This window comes from Triticum dicoccoides, chromosome 2A (genome assembly GCF_002162155.2).
Source record: "Triticum dicoccoides isolate Atlit2015 ecotype Zavitan chromosome 2A, WEW_v2.0, whole genome shotgun sequence".
Lineage (NCBI taxonomy): Eukaryota > Viridiplantae > Streptophyta > Magnoliopsida > Poales > Poaceae > Triticum > Triticum dicoccoides.
Window position 1 is genome coordinate 685,291,993 of NC_041382.1, and position 21,385 is coordinate 685,313,377.

The 21,385-nt window shown below is 51.1% G+C and overlaps 1 long non-coding RNA gene across 4 annotated transcripts; it reads left to right on the forward strand.

Annotated features, from left to right (window-relative positions):
* Positions 1-7,134: 7,134 nt before the first annotated feature.
* LOC119356255 lies at positions 7,135-11,189 on the forward strand. Of its 4 annotated transcripts, XR_005171879.1 has the most exons (7): positions 7,135-7,384; positions 7,720-7,821; positions 7,940-8,024; positions 8,125-8,232; positions 8,650-8,705; positions 8,795-8,874; positions 10,829-11,189. It is a non-coding gene; the product is annotated as an uncharacterized LOC119356255 (long non-coding RNA). The 4 variants fall into 4 exon arrangements; XR_005171878.1 differs by having other exon boundaries at positions 7,720-8,024; XR_005171880.1 differs by lacking the exon at positions 7,720-7,821.
* Positions 11,190-21,385: the final 10,196 nt, after the last annotated feature.

Here is a 21,385-nt window from a genome sequence, read left to right on the forward strand (position 1 = left end):
GGCGGGCGGCGTCGAGGGCGAGGGCGACGGCGGGCGGCGTCGAGGGCGAGGGCGACGGCGGGCGACGTCGAGGGCGAGGGCGACGACGGCGGTGTTGATTCGGAGAAGATGAGAAGGGGTTCGGGCCCTTGTATTTATAGCCCCCCCCCCTTTAGTCGCGGTTGGGGAGGCGACCCGCGACTAAAGGGTACCTTTAGTCGCGGTTGGGGAGGCGACCCGCGACTAAAGGGTAACCTTTAGTCGCGGTTGGGGAGGCGACCGGCGACTAAAGGGCTTTTTTGGCGGGTTTTTGTTCCCGCGCGCAACGACCTTTAGTCGAGGTTGGGCAGGCCAACCGCGACTAAAGGTATTCTTAAAATACTTTTTCTTTTTCAAAATGTTAAAAATACAAATAATATATCGAAAAATTCAAAAAAATAAAACTAATTCAATTCAATATGTTAAAAACACAAATATTATATCAAAAAATTCAGAAAAATAAAACTAATTCAATTCAAAATTCTAAAAATACAAATAATATATCAAAAAATTAAGAAAAATAAAACTAATTCAATTCAAAATGTTAAAAATACAAATAATATATCAAAAAATTCAGAAAAATAAAACTAATTCAATTCAATATGTTAAAAACACAAATAATATATCAAAAAATTCAGAAAAATAAAACTAATTCAATTCAATATGTTAAAAACACAAATATTATATCAAAAAATTCAGAAAAATAAAACTAATTCAATTCAAAATTCTAAAAATACAAATAATATATCAAAAAATTAAGAAAAATAAAACTAATTCAATTCAAAATGTTAAAAATACAAATAATATATCAAAAAATTCAGAAAAATAAAACTAATTCAATTCAAAATCTTAAAAATACAAATAATATATCAAAAAATTAAGAAAAATAAAACTAATTCAATTCAATATGTTAAAAATACAAATAATATATCAAAAAATTCAGAAAAATAGAACTAATTCAATTCAATATGTTAAAAACACAAATATTATATCAAAAAATTCAGAAAAATAAAACTAATTCAATTCAAAATTCTAAAAATACAAATAATATATCAAAAAATTAAGAAAAATAAAACTAATTCAATTCAAAATAATATACCAGAGGCTGGCCGTCGGCTATGGTGGTACGGCCGGACTCTGCAGAGCGTCATGGACTACATCACGGCCGGCGATATCCCTCGCCTGCGCTACCCTCAGTTCGAGCCACGAGCGCCGCCCGACGACAGCGACGACAGCAGCGACGACGACGGCGGCAACTTAGAAGGCGACGACTACCAGTACAACGGCGGCGGCTATGAAGACTACGAGTATGCATATTATATGCCTAGGCAGGAGTATGACTAAATCACTCCAAATTTCATGTATCATCAGTGGTATCTCGAATCATTCGAAAATGGACACCAAACACATCACGGGTAATATAATTCACATGATCCATTCAACAAAGTTTGGTACAATAAATTATTACACATCATTTCTTCCCTTGTGTCCCTGCTTGCTTACGATTGTGCCGTATCCATGGAGCATCCTCATCATTTAACTTAATGCTTGGGTCGGTGTTCACTTTGAAGGGCGGAATTTCAGCAAACATATTATAATCTTCTGACATGTCTGTCTTGTCCTCCACTCCCACGATGTTTCTTTTCCCTGAAAGAACAATGTGGCGCTTTGGATCATCGCATGATGTACTGATCGTTTTCTTATCTTTCCGTTTCCTCGGTTTGCTACTCATGTCCTTCACATAGAAAACCTGAGCGACATCTTTCGCTAGGACGAATGGTTTGTCAAGGTAACCAAGATTGTTGAAATCCACCATTGTCATTCCGTATTGCTGGTCCACCTTTACCCCACCTCCTGTTAGCTTGAATCATTTGCACCGGAACAAAGGGACCTTAAAGGAGGGTCCATAGTCAAGTTCCCATATCTCCTCTATGTAACCATAATATGTGACCTTTTGCCCATTCTCGGTTGCTGCATCAAAGCGGACACCACTGTTTTGGTTGGTGCTCTTTTTATCTTGGGCGATCGTGTAAAATGTATTCCCATTTATCTCGTACCCTTGGAAAGTCGTTATAGTCGAAGATGGTGTCTTGGCCAACATGTACAGCTGATCTACAACATCATTGTCATTCATTAAATGTTTTCTCAACCAACTGCCGAAAGTCTCCATGTGGGCCTTCCTAATCCAGGATTCAGGCTTCCCCGGGTTGTCCGAGCGTAAAATATTCTTGTGTTTCTCAAAGTACGGAGCCACCAAGCTGGAATTGGTCAGTACAGTGTGGTGTGCTTCAGTCAGAGAATGGCCGTCCATACATGTCGTTGATTTCCTTCCGATCGTGCCTTTTCCACTTAGTCTCCCCTCGTGCCGCGATCGAGGAAGACCAATCGGCTTAAGGTCAGGAACAAAGTCAACACAAAACTCAATTACCTCCTAATTTCCATAGCCCTTGGCGATGCTTCCTTCTGGCCTAGCACGGTTACGAACATATTTCTTTAACACTCCCATGAACCTCTCGAAGGGGAACATATTCTGTAGAAATACAGGACCGAGAATGAAAATCTCTTCGACTAGGTGAACCAAGAGGTGCGTCATAATATTGAAGAAGGATGGCGGGAACACCAACTCGAAACTGACAAGACATTGGATCACATTGTTCTGTAACCGTGGTAGATCTTCTGGATTGATTACCTTCTGAGAGATTGCATTGAGGAATGCACATAGCTTCACAATGGCTACTCGAACATTTTCTGGCAGGAGCCCCCTCAAAGCAATCGGAAGCAATTGCGTCATAATCACGTGGCAGTCGTGAGACTTCAGGTTTTGGAACTTTTTCTCCGCCATGTTTATTATTCCCTTTATATTGGACGAGAATCCAGACGGGACCTTCATACTGCTCAGGCATTCAAAAAAGATGACCTTCTCTTCTTTGGTCAGAGCGTAGCTGGCACGACCTTGAAACCATTCCGGATGCCGGTCATCAGGGTCTTTCAAATGTTGCTGGTCCTGCCGTGCTTCCTTAGTATCATTTGTCTTCCCATACACGCCCAAGAAGCTTAGGAGGTTCACGCAAATATTCTTCGTAACGTGCATCACGTCGATTGCAGAGCGGACTTCTAGGACTTTCCAATATTCTAGCTCCCAGAATATAGATTTCTTCTTCCACATGGCTGCGTGCCCGTCAGCTCCCTTCGGAACTGATTGTCCGCCAGGACCCTTTCCAAAGATGACTTTCAAATCCTTGACCATATCAAATACCTCAGCACCAGTGCGTTCCGCAGGCTTCGGCCGGTGATCTGCTTTGCCGTTGTAATTCTTGCCTTTCTTTCTTACTGGATGAATTTTCGGAAGAAATCGACGATGCCCAAGGTACACGTTTTTCTTACAATTTGGCAAATGTACACTTTCAGTCTCATGTAAGCAGTGCGTGCATGCATTGTATCCCTTATTTGACAGTCCCGAAAGGTTACTAAGAGCAGGCCAATCGTTGATGGTTACGAAAAGCAACACTCGTAGGTTAAATTCCTCTTTTTTGTGCTCATCCCACACACGGACACCAGGTCTGCCCCACAGTTGTAAAAGTTCATCAACTAATGGCCTTAGGTACACATCGATGTCGTTGCCGGGTTGCTTCGGACCTTGGATGAGCACTGGCATCATAATGAACTTCCGCTTCATGCACAACCAAGGAGGAAGGTTGTAGATGCATAGAGTCACGGGCCAGGTGCTATGGCTGGAGCTCTGCTCGCCAAAAGGATTAATGCCATCTGTACTTAGACCAAATCTTATGTTCCTTGCGTCAGCTGCAAAATCTTTGAACTCTCTGTCGTCTTTCTCCATTGCGTTCCATCTGCGGTGTGTCTCAACTCCCCGTCCGACTTACGGTCCTCTTTGTGCCATCGCAACAACTTGGCATGCTCTTTGTTCCTGAACAGACGTTTCAACCGTGGTATTATAGGAGCATACCACATCACCTTGGCGGGAACCCTCTTCCTGGGTTTCCCGCCCTCAACATCGTCACCAGGGTCATCGCCTCTGATCTTATAACGCAATGCAGTGCATACCGGGCATTCATTCAAATTCTCGTATTCACCGCGGTAGAGGATGCAGTCGTTGATGCATGCATGTATCTTCAGAACCTCTAAACCTAGAGGGCAGACAACCTTCTTTGCTTCGTACGTACTGGCGGGCAACTCGTTATTCTTTGGAAACATATTCTTCAACATTTTCAGCAAGTTTTCAAATGCCGAGTCAGCTACACCTGCCTGTGCCTTCCATTTTAGCAAATCCAGTGTGCAGCCCAGCTTTTTCAGACCATCATCGCATCCAGGGTACAACGACTTTCTGTGATCCTCTAACATGCGATCCAAATTCTCCCTCTCCTTTTCAGTTTCGCAGCGTCTCCGTGCATCAGCAATGGTCCGACCAAGATCATCAACGGTCTCATCACGTGCCTCTTCTTCACCTTCACCTTCACCTTCCCCTTCACCTTCCCCTTCACCTTCCCCTTCACCTTCCCCTTCACCTTCAGCATCCTCCATGAAAGTATCACCGAAATGAGCAAGATAGCTTTCATCGATGAAATCATCCCCTTCTTCATCTTCTTCCATTATAACCCCTCTTTCTCCATGCTTGGTCCAACAATTATAGCTTGGCATGAAACCGTGCCGAAGCAGGTGCAGGTGAACTTCTCTTGAGGAAGAGTAACCATTCTGATTCTTACAGTCAACACATGGACAGATAACAAAACCCTTCTGCTTGTTCGCATTAGCCACTACGAGGAAATCTTTCAAACCCGTAGTGAACTCGCGGGAGAGTCGGTTACCGTACATCCATTGCCGATTCATCTGCATTATTATAATATAAAATATATAATTAACCATCATGCATTTGTTAAAGTAACTAGCTATAAACAATAGAAATTAAACAATGAACAACACACATGCATATTTTATCAATGACACACATGCATGAAAGGTTCAAGTTGCTAACCGCGATCGAGGAGGAACCTCAAGTGTGGCTCCAACACTTCATATCATGTTTGTTTCATGCTGTTGGGCATTTCATCAAACACCTTGTGTGCATAAGAGGAACCAAAAGCAAACCTACACCCCCTTGTGAAGAGAAGTGGCACCAAATGGCTAAGTGAGTGCGCTGAACTGGTATATATAGGGGAGGAGCTTTAGTCGCGGTTGGCCAGGCCAACCGCGACTAAAGGCCTTTGGGCACCTTTAGTCGCGGTTGGCCTGGCCAACCGCGACTAAAGCCCCTCACGTGCACCAGCTGGCCACCGAGCGCCCTGGCCCAAGCCTTTGGTCGCGGTTCGTCTGCCGAACCGCGACTAAAGACTTCATTAGTCGCAGTTCCTATAGTTTCGCGACTAATGGCGCTGGACGGAAGCCTCTTTTTCTACCAGTGATTAGCAAACACTCGATGGTAGCATACATGTCGTCCGTGACAGGCCATCTTCCAATACTCAGGCGCGCGGCCTGACGCACTAACTTAGCGTTGATGAGCTTTGTTAGTTGGACTATATAACATGTTACCTATTGCCTATTGCCTATTTCCAACTGGATGGTGCATGGTGGGGCTTTCCTATTGCCTATTGCCTATTTCCAACTGGATGGTGCGTCAGTTGGACTATATAACATGTTGTTTGTTTCCAGGAATGGTTATCAGCAACTTTCTAATTGTATGGGCATGATTCTGAGAACTGCCATTGGGTGATCTTTTTTCCTAAGAGCTTAGGGCTTTTGTACTTACTTTTCCTTCTTTTTGCCCCCCCCCTCCCTCCCCGCCCTATTGTACCACTCTTATCTATAATCTATAATCTATAATACCTAAATAGTTCATCCCCACTATGTTATTTCTCTCGACATGCAACCTATCCACCTCAGCAAGTTTGCCACATCACCATTCTGTTAGTGACTTACATATGGGACCAACCACTGCAACAGTCCTGCCAAGTAAGATTTCAGTTACTGGCTAAGGGACCCACCACAACCTGGTCTCACGAGCAGGGTCCGGCTCTCCTGCTGGGTTCCCTGCATCCAGTATTGTGCAGGGCCAACCAATGGGCGACACATGTCCAGGCAGGCCCCACATCTCAAAAATGTATTTTCTTTTTTCAATTACTCAAATTCCCTTATCTTCCCTTCCGATGTTCTCTTTGATCGCATCCATTAGAGAGCTCCGAGAGATGATTCCTCTGAGCGCAATCGGTTCATAGTGTCCATCACGTGGGGCCGTGGCCATGACCGGCAGCTAGGCGGCCGACTTCACCCTCGCCGGTGATTCTTGTGGACGTAAGCAAACTGGTTGCCCCAGCGCCGGCGACGCCTAGGTACGCCGTATGCGCCCGCGCATCCCCATGGTCGCCGCTGGTGTGGTGGTTTGCTTCCCTCCGAGATCCTCTCCCCGAACACCTCCGCCGGCAGTCGCTGACCTCGCCCCAGGTGTACGCGCACAAAGCCGGGCCAGGTAGCTAAAACATGGCGGCCGCATTCCACTTCCCGAACTTCGTCAATGACTTCGGAATCTGCCAAAATGCTAGATCATGGAGCTGGCGTTGCCTTGGGCCATGGGCTCGCGCTCGTCCACGTAAATCACCAGCATGCGGGCGCGGACGACATGGATGATATAGCAGCTGCTGCCTTGGTGCCGGCCATGGCACACGTACGTGGTGGACGCTATAAGCATGCGGGCGCGGACGACATGGATGATATAGCAGCTCAGAGCTCACAAGAATCCTCTAGCGAAGCTCTAATGGCTGCTCCGAGAGTAGGTTAGGAGAGAAAGATAAGGGGATTTGAGTAATTGAAAAAAGAAAATGTGTTTTTAAGATGTGGGGCCTACCTGGACATGTGTCGCCCATTGATTGGCCCTGCACAATACTGGGTGGAGGGAACACAGCAGGAGAGCCGGACCCTCACGAGCATATGTTTTAGCTGTTACCGCTGCAGGCGCGCTGGAAGTCGAACGTGGGCTGTAGTCGGCTTCCTTCATTGAACGATCCAGCCCAAAGAAGAAAAAAAGATAGCCCATGCCATGACATGCTGCTGCGTCTCTTATTGCCAAGCGAAATGCCTCAAAAAATATATAGCCAAGCAAACGCTATCCCTTCCGCAGCGTCGATCGATGCTCAGAGGCGTTCGCCGCCACCAGCAGCCCTTTCGCCTCCACGAGCACACTAAACTCAATTATTAGTTCGTCTTCCCCGCTGTCGCTCTTATTGCCGCCACTATCTCATCGACGGCTCTACGACGGACACGAAAGGACATCGCTGCATTCATCGCCTCTGAGTAGCTCGCCGTCAGTTACCCTTCAATTGTGGAACTCAGCCGTCGCCGCGTTCGCGTTTAAATATATGTACGCACTTCCATCTTCATCTCCCACACGCGCCAGTTCGCCTCTAATTTTCTGCTTCCCCTCTGTGTTTTCAACCCTCCTAATTTCACAACCCTGCATCCCTCAACTATATATGCTGCGAGAATTCCATCCAATTCTGCATCCGCTGCTCTATCTTCTTGGTTTACCCATCCAAATCTTGCGATACACCGCCTCCGCGCTAACCAGCCCACGCCAAATCGGCCGCCGCCCATCCACAAGCACACGCCTCCACCGGGGGGAATCAGTGCCTAGCGGACTGATGTTGTTGCCGATGTGCTCTTCCTATCGTTCAACGCAGCGTGGCTTCTCGACAGGCCGGCAGCCCCGTTTGCTGAACTGCAGCCCTTGGGCGGAGAGGAAGGGGTCTCCGCCCATGCCAGATGTCGTCCGCCGCTCGGGAACGCCATGGGGAAAGGGTGCTGTCCGCTGCCACTGACCACGCCCTAGGAGGCGCACCGTTGAGATCAGGAGGGATGCCTTCAGTCCAGGCTCTTCCTCCCTCGCCTTATTTATTTGATTCTCTCTATTTTTCAGTGCGTGAATGTGTGTTTGTATATATTTGGGTGAGGCATGAATCAGATTGTCTAAGTATGTGAACCAGAGATAAGAGAATACACATGTGAGTGGCGAGGTCATCGATGATCAAAAATCCAGAATGCTTTCATTTTAGTCTCTGTGAAGACCGTGTAACAGTGAGAGTGTACCATTTTTCTCATCAGGTTCTAACAAACAGCGATGCAATATGGAGGACTTGATCGTTTACGTTGGAAGAATGGACAACCTGCAGGGCAACAGGGGTATCTCACATCTATCTCTTTAGGGTTCAGGTATGTGAGGTGGAACTATATATGTGCAATCTTTTGATTTTGCATCTGATGCACAAGCAAATCGATCACATTCTTAATTCAGATGCTTATGACTAAACCATAAAAAAGATCCTGTAAATAGTGTGGTCTTTTTATGCACATTCTGTTAGTCTCCTTGCTTATTTTTACAGAGCACCAAGCTCCCATGTCTGAATTTTATTTTTGATACTGAGTTATCATACACACATTCCATTAGTCTCCGTACTTATTTAGAGAGCACAAGATCCCATATCTCAATTTTATTTTCGACGCTGAGTTATCATATTACCATTCTCCATACTTATTTAGAGAGCATGGAAATATAATTCTCATGGTTCCATCAATTACAGTCAAAAACTGTGAAACCGATATGTGATGGATGGCAAGCTTATTTTTCAGATTTTTGTCAGATTCCACCTGCCGCAAGTGCGAGACGATTTTCTGCAGATGCTGAGGTTCTAGGACGATTTGGTGGTTCTTGCTTTATAGTATGTTGCCACTCCCATTAATATACAAGTATCTGACCACACAAAATTTCTTGCAGGTGGCTCAAACGGATCTGTTGGCACCCTGTCCATGCATACAATAGCATTCCCTGCTCTCCCCGTTCGATCATCTGTTCAGGTACATTTTGTTTCCTCCTTTGTTTAGTTTTATATTAAACTGACTGAACTAAGGGCATCTCCAGCCGCGCCCCCAGGAAGGCCTCCCCAGGCGTATTTTTTGCGCCGGCGCCGAAAAAACGGCCCAGTCGCGTCCCCAGGAGCCCGATTTTCGCCGGCCTGGGCCGAAAACAGCGCCGGCGGACCCAGGCCAAACCCGGCGCGCTGGGGGGCGCCTGGGGGCGCCGGAGCGAACTGTTTTGGCGCGAAAAAGCCGCCGGCCAGCCGCGTCAGGGACACGGCGGCTCGTCTTCCCCCCAACTGCCTCGGTTCCCGCGAGGAATCAATGGCAAGGCTGCCGCCAGTCAGCCTTGCCATTGATTCCTCATGGGCGGCTCGTCTCGGGACGGCGCGCCGATGCCTCCCCTCCGTCGCACGCGTACACACGGACGCGGAGCGGCTATAAAAGCCGGCGGTTCTCGCCGGTGCCCACACCAGACTCGCCCCTCGCCGCCGCCCAGCCCCTCTCTCTCCGTCTCCGTCTTCCTCTCCCGAGCGCCACCGGCAGCCCCTCTCTCTCCCTCTCTACGACCGCCGAGCCCGTCGCCATGGCAGAGCGCTTCCCCGGAGACGAGGCGGCGGCGAACGGCTTCGGCCGGCGTTCGCTCCGTGAACAGGAGTCCTGGCTCCTGTTCCAGGCGAACATCCCGACGCCGCCGGACATGCGCGCCGGGCCGACGGGGTGGCGGCTTAGCGACGGGGGAGTGCCCATTCCCCCGTTACCCGACGCCGTGGCGAAGCCCACGTACTTCGCCGAGGAGGTCGAGGTCGCGCGCGCCTCCCTGACCGACGACGAGCGCTCCCTCCCCCAGTACGCCGCCGGCAATCACGCGGCTTGGGCAGCGTACTTCCAGCGCCGCCAGCAGCAGCGCCTGGCCTCCACCAACGACGCGCCGGTGGTCGGCGGCGTTTAGAATAGTGTGGGGCGCCACCTGTGGTGGGGCGTCCCGGGCCGCACGCTGGAATGCGTGCTGACGCACCTCGACGGCGGCAACAACCCGCCGTTGACCTATCCTGCGACGGGGGCCGCCCCGTCGCAACACTGACGCGCATGGGCGCCAAGGAGGTTCGCCTCCTCCTCGTCTTCCTCCTCTCGCTCATCTTCCCACTCCTTCGGTTCTCCGGCGCTTCTCGGCGTCAAGGCCGAGCCCGCGGCGGAGACGCCAATCGGTCGGCGCACTCGCAGCATCGGCATCGTCATCAACGAGGGCGGCCGGCGCGCCCCCTCCTCGTCGGCTCCTCCGCGCTTCGTCAAACCGAAGATGGAGTCGGGGCTGGCGCCGGTGAAGACGGAGCCAGGGCTGGCGCCGGTGGAGGCGGAGTTCGACGACGACGACACGGCCCTAGAATGGGCACGCAAGGACTCCATTGCGATGGAGAAGGCGCGCCGGGAGAAGGAGAAGGAATGCCAGCGCGCCGCCCTGCGCCGCTTCGAGGAGCGCCGACGCGGCCGCGTTGAAGATGGGGTCGTCTTATGCGACAGCGACGACGACGACGACGCGCCGCCGCCAGTCCGCCATGGTGACGCCGGGCAGGGGTCCAACAGGGGCGCCCGCGTCAAGGAGGAGAAGGCCGACGACGACGATGGCGGCGACGACTTCAGCCCTTTTCTTTTTTAGATTAGGGTAATGTAATGAAAATGCGCGAATTTCACCGAAATTTGCCATGTTTGGCCGAAATTTAACTAGTTTTTATCATAACTTCGCCGAACAGTCTTTTTTTTTAAATACGCGCCTGGGGGCCGACGGCTGGGGACCGACTCGTCCCAGGGCCATTTTTTGCGCCGGCTCACCCCCAGGCAGCGCTTTTAGACGCCCCCTGGGGGCCAACGGCTGGAGATGCCCTACGCATTTTTTACAGTATAAGCATGGATGAGTTGATTGGCTCGGTTCACTTTATATTTCTCATACGGATAGGAGCATCAAATGGTTTCAAGCATGCTTCCGGTTGCCTGGCAGTTGGTGAGAGAACTATGTGATATTATCCTCTCATGTAACCTGTTCTGAAGCTCAATTTAGGTGCAATGTCTATACAACAGAGTACACAAGTCGAATCAGACCGAAGGCCAATGGTTTTGTTATTTTGGCGAGAGTCAACATATTTGGACAATGTCTATGTATAATAATGTAACTTTACTGGGTTTCTGTCATACATTTATTTGAACATTTTGATTACTACACTAGCATAACCTCATTTGGTTGCTACTACAGATTTCAACTATGGACACATTATCACAGTTTTCATGTCCTATCGTTGATAGATTATACCTTGCCCTTAGTTTTGTCAAAGTAAAGGACGCTAAATAGAGAAGTTATGCGTTATTCTGTTTATTACCCTTTCCACATTAACCATTTACTTGCAATTTGAGTTCACCCATTTTATTTGATTAAAAAAAGGCAGCCCGGTGCATGTAGCTCCTGCTTGTGCAGGGTCTGGGGAAGGGTCTGATCACTTTGGATCTACCCATTTTATTTGATTGCTTCATTTTAATCAAAGCACTACCTTTCTTTAGTAACTTCCCACCATTAGCTTCCTTCATAGTAAAACGAAACTCTTTCAAGTTTAGTGATGGTAAGAATTATTACTTATTTAGCCAAATACAAAGCGCCGACAACTTTATTAGAAAAGTAGATAGAAAAGAGTAATAACAGTTTATTTCCCAATGGAGCAAAACAACCTATTAGCAAGTCCATTTCTCTAACTCTATTAGCAAGTTCATTTAGTTGTTTTTTGTTTGAAGGAAGTCTATTTAATTGTCAGTAGTTAATATTGTTAGAATTTCTTGAAATTTTAAGAAAATGTGCATTTGTTATTTTTGTTAGGTTGCACATGTGTATGGAGCAATTGATTATTATAAAATGAACCACAGCAACGCGTGAGATATCATCTAGTATTAATGAAAATTACTGTACAGTTGTTCTATGGTTCAGAGCATGCAAAAAACTAGTTCTTCTGTTCTTTGGTTTTCCATTAGCTCCATCGATACATCATATGCAACATTTTAAATCACAGTACAAGTTAAGAGCATCTTCAACAGCCGCGCCAAAAGACGCGCGCATGCGGTAAATTGGCTTTATAGCATGCGCGGGATGTTTACGCGTGCTCCAACGGTGGCGCGAAACTAGCGCGTGGGAAACGATTGCGCGCGCCTCGGGAAAAGGCGGCCGCTCGCGCGCTACATTTGGCGCGCCTATAAATTGCAGCGCCTCCGCCGATCTCTCCGTCTCTCCATCGTCCCCTGCCGCGCTCTGCCGCCCACACGCCACCACCGCGCCACGATGCCGCCTCGGCGCCGGGGAGGTACGGGCTACCGCGGCGTCCGCGTGCGTCCGTCCGGCACCTGCTCCGCCGAGATTCGGTCGGGCGGCGGCATGCGGCTCTGTCTCGGAACTTTCGACACCGCCCAGGAGGGCGCCCGCGCGTACGACGCTGCGGCGTGGCGCCTCCTGCGGTCCCGTCAGAACATGAACTTCGCCGACGTGGCAACGCGGGAGCGCGCACAGGAGTTGGCGCCTTTCCCGCGGCTTCTCACTGACGAGGATCATCGCAAGCATCGGAGGCGGGAGCATCGTCTCAGGCTGGCCGAGATGGACGAGCAAGCCATGACGCTGTGGGGTCATCGCTTCCCAGAAGACACCAACGAGGAACAGTTCTTCACCCAGAGGAGGGCGAAGAGGAGAGAGGAGCGAGCCGACTATTGCAAGGACAAGCGAACGCGGAAGGCCGAGATGGACGAGCAAGCCATGGCGCTGTGGAGTCATCGCTTCCCGGAAGACACCAATGAGGAACAGTTCTTCACCCAGAGGAGGGCGAAGAGGAGAGAGGAGCGAGCCGACTATTGCGAGGACAAGCGAACGCGGAAGGCGGTCGCTAAATACAACCAAGCGCTAGGAGATGCGTTTTCCTGGAACTCCGACGACGAGCGGTTCCTTGACGCCTATGCTCCGACGTCGGAGGAGGACATCACTGAGGTAGAGTCCGAGTCGGACGAGTAGTAGTAGGAGAACTATCTACGAAACCAAATATGTAGTAGGAGAACTATCTACGAAACCAAATATGTAGTAGGAGAACTATCTACGAAACCAAATATGTAGTAGAAAAAACTGAAATATAGCGCGCCTGCTGGAGCGGCGTGGGCTCGCTTTAATTTGCGGTGGCCGCTGGTGCCAGCGCACCATTGCGCGCAAAAGCTGACTAACCCGACGCTGTATCGCGATTTTTAGCGCGTGGCGCGTTGCGCGGCGCGTTGCGCGGCTGTTGGAGATGCTGTAAGAGACAGATGCGGTATTGGATCGAGACGACTCTTGCATCACTAGAAGGATCCTAGTTATGCATATGTTGTAATAGAGTTTCCTCTTAGTTGTTGCTGGAGAAAATTCTCATTTTTGTTAAATGTGCTCTTCACTGGTCTACCATTTCTGCAATCGGGCTGGTTCTTTGTCTCGCTTGGTTGGTGTTTCCCTTTCACTTTAGATAAGAAGTCGAGTAAGAGAATAGTATGGTCATTCTAGGACGCTTTGTTAGTGATCTCTCTTCTGGCAAATTCTTCTCGTGCAGTCGAACTAACGAAACAAGTCACAATATAAAATTTCTTTTTTCCTACCATCTTTCTTTAGTTTTCTCTCCCCCTTTTCTATAGTTTGTATAGTTATGTTTTTTTGTTAAATTGTTGTGAACTCTTTTCTACACCACTTATTTGGAAATTAATAAAAATACGCAAAAGAGTGATGTTGTTTACCTAAAAAAAGTCGCACTACAAATACTAATGCTATATAACTCCAGTGCATGAATATATATAATTGATAATACAGTTTTATTTCTGACAAACATATGTTTTACACATATGATTAATTCATGGCATTATGATCTGGCCTCACCACATAGTTCGCGCAGATCGGTCTTTCTTTTTCAATTCATGACAGAATTTCAAGGATATTTTTAGGATTACTGTGTTAATTATACTATTATAGAATATACCATTGAAGTTACAATTCATTTTATTTGTTAGAATTCTCGATTGTCTATCTATGGATGAGCAGCATTGTTACAATATAAGCATGCCAAGCTAGATCACTTTCTTCATTTCTGATACCATTTCTAGTCTTTTTCTTATTATATATGAGCACCAGTATATACCATGATCTAAGTCATGTTGGACAATGCATATTAGATCCAAGCTATTTAGAATCAATAAAGATGCATATATTGTACCTTTTTTCAATTGAGGTTGACATTTCTAGCTGTTTTAGTGCATAAATAAAATGGAGCTCGTGAGAAGCCTTAAACTAATTTCCAGAAATTTCTAGATATAAAACTTACCAACTACTTTTTTTAAGACACATCCAACTAAACATTCCCTTAGCTGCATGGGTGACTTCCAATTGATATACTCTAATGGTTAGGCTACCGTATTATGTGTTGTTGCTTTAAATAGCATATTGATCGGCCAGCAATCCACAATTTAGTTGCTTTAGGCTACCAGTTTTGAAGATGATATTTGGACCAACAATTTTGGTGTAATCATGTTGCCTCATGTCACATTGATTATATAAAACTATGGTATCTTGAGAAAATTACTAAACTCATATGTTTGAGTTGGAGAAAAAAACTGCGGGTTGTCAAAATTTAAATATTACACTTCTATATTAAACTATAAAACAAACTCATCTCGTCCGGAATTACTTGTCGAATAAATGAATGTATTTGGACGTATTTTAGTTCTAGATGCATCCATTTTTATCCATCTTTACAACAAGTAATTTCGGACGGAGAGAGTAGTAACCTATTATATTATATACTTAAAACAAGAGAAAAATAAGCCATCACATTCAGCCACATATGCTAATATTTTTACACTGTTTAATTAAAATAACAATGGCTGAGATTTAAAGGTTACCCAACATTGTAATATATATGTACTGATAATATATTTTTTCTTCAAGGATGCGTCAAAGATTGACGCATCAGCAGCATAGATAGAAGGGCCCAAGAAAGGCAAAGGAGTAGTTACAAGCCACGGTTACACAACCACAGAGGTCCGCATGCGGATCACTCGCCACTATCCAACCTATCTACCGAACATGGGAGCGAGTCCGATTCCTTAAGCAAACTCGCAGCCCTCTAGTCCCTACCTTCTAACTCGATCCTCCTGAGCACGGCGTCTCCCGAAGGCGAGGCACCATTGAAAACGATGTCATTCCTGTGCTTCCATAGCATCCAGGCCACTAGCGTTACCACCGTCCATGTTTCCTTCCTTAGGTGTTTTTGTGGGTTGAGGGACGTCCACCATTTCACTAAGGTCGCGTCTATCGTCGGCATCCAGGAGGGTCTGCCCCAAGCATTGGGGACGCCGGACCATACTTGACGAGCCAACACGCAGCCAAGCAGCAAGTGGTCGATTGATTCCTGCGCCTGATCACAGAAGGGGCATGCCGAGGGGTGAGGGAGCAGCCTTCTTACCAATCTATCCGCCGTCCAGCACCTATTTCTTGCCGCTAGCCAGACGAAGAACTTGCAAGAATTAGGAGCTCTCGATTTCCAAATCTGGGTGGCACCATCCGCCTCTATCCTGTCGACGAAGAAAGCCCTGTAAGCCGACTTAACCGAAAACTGCCCCGAGCTTTCCCAAGCCTAGTAGATCCTGTCCTCCGAGCCGTGCGTGAGAACCACCTCCTGCGTCTTGTCCACAAGCACCATGAACTCCCGCAGCGCGTCTGCACACATGTTCGGCGAGATGTCGAGCCACCAGCCCTCAGTCAGAGCCTGCCGAACAGTTTTCAGTCGGCCAGAACGCCTCACCAAGGCGTAGAGGTTGGGCGTCAGGTCCTCAAGTCTACCATCCTACAGCCACCAATCCGTCTAGAAGCGCACCGACTCGCCATCCCCAATAGGGCATCTCGTGGCAGCCTTGTATAAGCCCAAAGACTCATGCAAAACCTGCATGTTAAACTCGACCCAGGGTCTAAGGGGATCGGTTTGTTGGAGCCACGGCCATCTGGCACGCAAAGCAGTATTCATCAACCTCAAGTTGGGCACCCCGAGGCCTCCGAGGTCCTTAGGAGCGCAAACTCTGTCCCAGGCCACCAAACAATGTCCACCATGCACGTCTCGACGCCCCTTCCATAGGAATCCACGACAGATCTTGTTGGCCGTGGTGATCGTCTTTACCGGCAAGTCAATCGCCATCATAGCATGCATTGGCATGGAGGCCAACGTAGAGCACAACAGCTCCAATCTGCCCGCGCGGAAGAGAAGCCTGGCCTGCCAAGCGGGCAAACAGTCGGCCATCATGTCTATCATGTACTGTAGCTGCGCCGCCGAGACCTTACGCAAGGAAAGCGGCAGCCCGAGATATCTGCAGGGCCAGTCCATGACCTGACACTCCAACTCGGCGGCAATCGGCTGAACTTTCTCCTCTGAGCATCTAATGGGATGGTCCGAGCTTTTGATCAGATTCGTGCGCAAGCCAGACGCCGACCCAAAATCATGTAGCAGCATCGAGCAAGCCCTAAGGCTTAGCAGGTCCGGTTTGATTAATGTGACCACGTCATCGGCGTATATGGAGGTGCGTTGCCGGAAACCTGCGACCGCCAGGGGCTGTAGCACACCTTCCCTCGTGGCCGAGCCTAGCAGATGGTGAAGAACCTGCATGACAAGGACAAATAAGAGCGGTGAAACCGGGTCACCTTGCCACAGGCCCTTTCGATTGAAGATGACCTCCCCGGGTACGCCGTTCAGCAAAACCCTAGTAGATGAGGAGGTGAGCAGGCCAGCTATCCACGAGATCCACTTGGCCCCGAAGCCCATGTGCCGCAGCAAATCCAACAGGAAAGCCCAGTCCACCGTGTCGAAGGCCTTGGTAATGTCGAGCTTGAGCATCACCGCTTCTTTCTTAGACGCATGCAATTTCCTGGCCATCCCTTGCACCAACATAAAGTTGTCGTGCCACCAACGTCCTCTGATGAAAGCGCTCTGGTGAGGTCCTACCAGACCCGGCATCTCATTGGCGAGCCGCATCGCCAACACCTTGGCCGCCAGCTTAGGGAAACTATGGATCAAGCTGATCGGCCGAAACTCACGAACCTCCAAGGTGGCGGGGTGCTTGGGAAGCAATATGATGAACGCCTGATTGATGGAGGTAAGCCCACGAAAGTCCAATCTTTGAAGCGAAGCAAACGCCTCCATCACATCCTCTCTGATGATCGACCAGCAAGTCACGTAAAATCTGGCCGAGAACCCGTCGGGCCCCAGCGCCTTGTCCAGCCCTTGCGCGCGTATTGCCGCCAGCACCTCCTCCTCAGTAAAATCACAGTCAAGGTTGGCGAGATCCTTGCGAGGAACACCTATTGCCTCGAGATCCAGCGTGTACTCATGGTCGGTGGATTCCCCAAGCAGCTGGGCGAAGAAGGAGTCTATAGCACCCGCCATGATCTCGTGGTCAGTCGAGATCGCGCCGTCCACCTTGAGCTTGGAGATATAGTTTTTCCACCGCCTGTGACTGGCGTGAGCGTGAAAGAACTTGGTGCACGCATCTCCCTCTCTGAGCCGAAGAAGCCTGGCACGTTGCCTGGCAATCATACGCTCCAGCGAGGCTAGCCCAAGCAGCTTGCACTTGAGTAGTCTCCTGAGATCCATCTCCGCCGGAGACAGGGCCCTTCCCTCCATGGCGATATCCAAGCGCAAAACGACCTTGTTTGCGATGCTAATCTGTTGCTTGACGTTACCCACATATTTACTGCTCCACCTGGCGAGATGCTTTGCCGTGGCCCTGAGCTTAGCCGCCAGCCTTTTGAACGGGTTCCGGATCCCCGACTGACTGCTCCAAGCTTCCTGAACCACCTCATGGAACCCATCCACCTTAGTCCAGAAAGACTCGAAGTGAAACCTTATGCCACGCATCAGTTTAGCTTCCAGAAGGAGGTACAAAGGGCAATGATCTGACACGTTTGTGCTGAGTGCGGACAGGAACGAGGCAGGGTACAGCGCCTCCCAATCCACGGAAACGAGGACTCAATCTAGCTTCGTGAGCGTTGCCTCCTCCCTCTCGTTCGACCAAGTATACCTCCTGCCATTGAGGTAGAGCTCGTGCAAGTCGAGATCTGAAATGCACCTTCTAAACCGTCCCATCATCCGTCTGTTGCACCGATCATTGCTTTTATCAGACAAGTCCGCGATCAAGTTGAAATCACCAGCGACCAACTAGGGACCTGCATGTAAATCTCGAATGTCGCAGAGCTCCTGCATGAAAGCCACCTTATCCCCATCCTCCTGTGGGCAGTATACCCCTGTGAACCACCATCCCACCGAGCCGTGGAATTGCACCCACGCTGTCACCGTGTTTGCCGTGATGTGAGGATTGGACAGCTGCGCATATATAGACTTGCATGCTAGAATAATACCGCCGCGGGTGCCAAGGGCCGGCGCACAAAAGAACTGGTCGAAATCCGGCCCTAGGCAGTGCCGCACAAGCTGCGGGTCCATGTTTTGTATCTTCGTCTCCTGGAGACGGACCACACTCGCGCCCGAGCCAAAAATAGCATTATTGATAGAATTACGTCTGGCGGGATTGTTTAAACCGCGCATGTTCCACACAACCACTGTATGGTTCGGGTCTGCCATAAAAAAGGACCTACGGGCGTCCACCAGCCGAGCAGCATCTAAATTGCTACCCCGTCCGCGTCTCTACCAAGCGGCAGCACGTCTGCCTGCCAACCGAAAAGCCCAACAATGGCCGCAATGTGAGCCTATTGGGGCGGCTTTGAGAAAAGCTCCATGTACGCTTGCATGGCCTTGTCACCGATAACCTCGCCTTCGCGCGCGATCCCAAGCTGCACCATGAGCGTGCGCTGTTGAGACTTCACCGATGCACCACCAGTCAGCCTCCCTTTGATTCGCAGGCTACGCCGAACTGTAGATGGCGGGTCCTGCGCTTCCTCATCTGCCTTGTGGACCGAGGCCTAGGCAGGACCGGCGTCACCTTCTTCACGTACTTCTTCCTGAACCTTGATAGAGGGCAGTTGAATGAACGTGTCGTGGAGTGCGCACCGTTGCCCACCGATCCCGAGAGGCTGACGACAAAGGTGTCCAGCGCCCCCACCTGCCCGCCAGGCTCGCGGGCCAATCCAGGGCCATCCCAGCTGGCGCTGGAGACCGAGAGAGCGCGATTTTAAAGTCGGAACCCGGCACTCTCCGCCGACTCCCCCCCCCCTAGGCGAAAGAAGCCAATGCTCCTGGCCACTCTCGAACTGACGTGGCGATTCTTCTAGATCCTCCCTGTCCCTGCCGGGGACAGGTGTCGAGAAGCCACCGGCCGAGTCGCAAACAGTTGTCCCGCAGTTCAGCTGCTCCTCATCCATCCTGGTCAAAAGTGGCTGGCTTATCCTGACCTGATCCGCGGGCCTCTCCACGCCTATGCGCCCGCCATCGCCATCGCACCTCGGGGCCAGCGCCAGCCCCAACGACCCAGCATCCAAGGCCGCAGCCGTGTCCTGTAGGGCAGCCACCACCTCCATCACCGTGGCCCCCATGGACCTACCGTCATCCGCTGTTAGCAGGGCCAGCCGGTCAGGGGGAGCCACCTCCACCTCGGCGCCGTTAGTCTCCGACGGCGCCGCTACACCCTAGCCAGGCCTCGCCGGCGAAGCAACCTCATGTTCAGCCGACCTTGCCGCGGCGCCCGCTGCAGGCCACGGTGATCAAGGCGCGACCTCTGTGGGCAGGTCCACAGCCACCTGGCGGTGGCCAGACGCATCTCCGGGGCGGCCGGCGTGCCGCCTCCGCCTCTCCTTGCCGTCCCGCGAACCCCTAGAGTACGTGAAGCGGCGGCGAGCATGACGCGCGCCTCTAGGTCCCTCCGGGTCGGCCGAAACGGCAGATCGAAGCCACCATCATTGTCATCGTCGACGTCGTCGTCGGAAGAGGGGCTGGACCCCTCCAGCGTGTTCTCTGTGGTGATCAAGTGCAGCTTAACCTGATATTCCAGCATGCTCTTCTCCAGCGGCACCAGCGCATCCGCCGGCAGGACAAGCCGGTCCGCCAGCTCCACCTCCATCGCCTCGTCGGGCTCTTCCACCAAGACCAGCTTCTCCAAGGGCAGCCGAGATGGATCGTCAGTCCAAACATACGCTTCGAAGCTGCCAAGGTTCGCGCGGCTAGCCGTCAGTGTACCAAGCCGCTCCACCCACGCCACCGAGCCAAGCATGATCTGAGCTGAATCGCGACTCCATACGTGCGGCGGCAGCCCTTCCAACTCCAAATGAACGCGATAATGGAACCTTCGTCTAGTAGCCTGAAGCTGCCTGTTCCAGGGAGAGAATCTGAGCAAGAAACCCCGCCCGCGCACCTTGCCGGCGTCGGCCACCGCGTCGCGCGCCACCCGGGAGTCGAAGACGAGCAAGAAATCAGCCGGCCAGAAACGGTGCACCGTGAACGCCTCTGCCACCGTAGGAACGGCTTCCTCCACCGCCGCAATCACCACGCTCGACGCGACCCGCAGCCTGCAACCGGTGACCACCGCCACCAAACTCCACCGCAGCGCCTCCTCAGCCGACGCAACCGCAGCCGTGCGTGGAATCACGCAACGCTCCAGAGCCGGCCTGAGCGAAGGGGAACCTGGCCGCCCCCGCCTGCTAGACTCGCCCAACTCCGGCGCTAACTCTGAGGGCACTCTGCTGGCCAGCGGCGCAACAGAGCCCATGCGAGCTTGCCCCAGAGGGGCATGCTGGTGTGGCCGCACAAGTCCGCCTGCAGGGCCGCCGCGCTCCGAGGGATCCCTGCCGGCCGCAGTTCCCAAGCGAGCGTGCACCGACATGGCCTGCTGCAGGGGAGGTGGGGACGCGCGAGGGGGAGAGGGCACGGGCGGGAGTGGGGGGATGGGGGGACCCGACGCGAATGCCGAGCCGCTCGCGGACCGGACGGGCTGGAGCAGCCGGCGGGGAATGGGAGCGGGGAAGAGGACACTCCCTGGCCAGGTGGCCCGGCCGGCGGCAACGGAGGCAGACCCGCTCGTTGGTGCACATGCCAGCAACATGCTCCTCGCTGAGACAGTTGAAGCAGAGCCCCGCCAGATCCGGCGGCAGGTTGGGGCGGATGTTCATGGAGGGAAGGGCGGGGGGATTGGACGACGTCGTGGCCTGCGACGCTTGCGACCCGCGACCTACCAACCACTGCGAGGGGGCGGGGGAGGGTCCGCCTCCCTGACGATGATGGAGGCCAAGCGCGGAGCTTGGGGTGGCGGAGAGCGCGACGGAGGACGCGGGGAGCCTGCGGGGATGGGGGAGGGCGAGGAGCCAGACACTGGCACGGGGGACCGATGGGGAGACGAAGGTGCGGACGGCGGCGAGCAGCTCCGCAGGACCTCGCAGTAGGAGCGCGGGCGGCCGAGCCCTTCGTCCTTCGATGAGGACACATCCCCCCAGCAGGCCATGCCACGAGACGGGGAAGGGTCCCGGGCGGGGGTGGACGCCGGGGCCGGA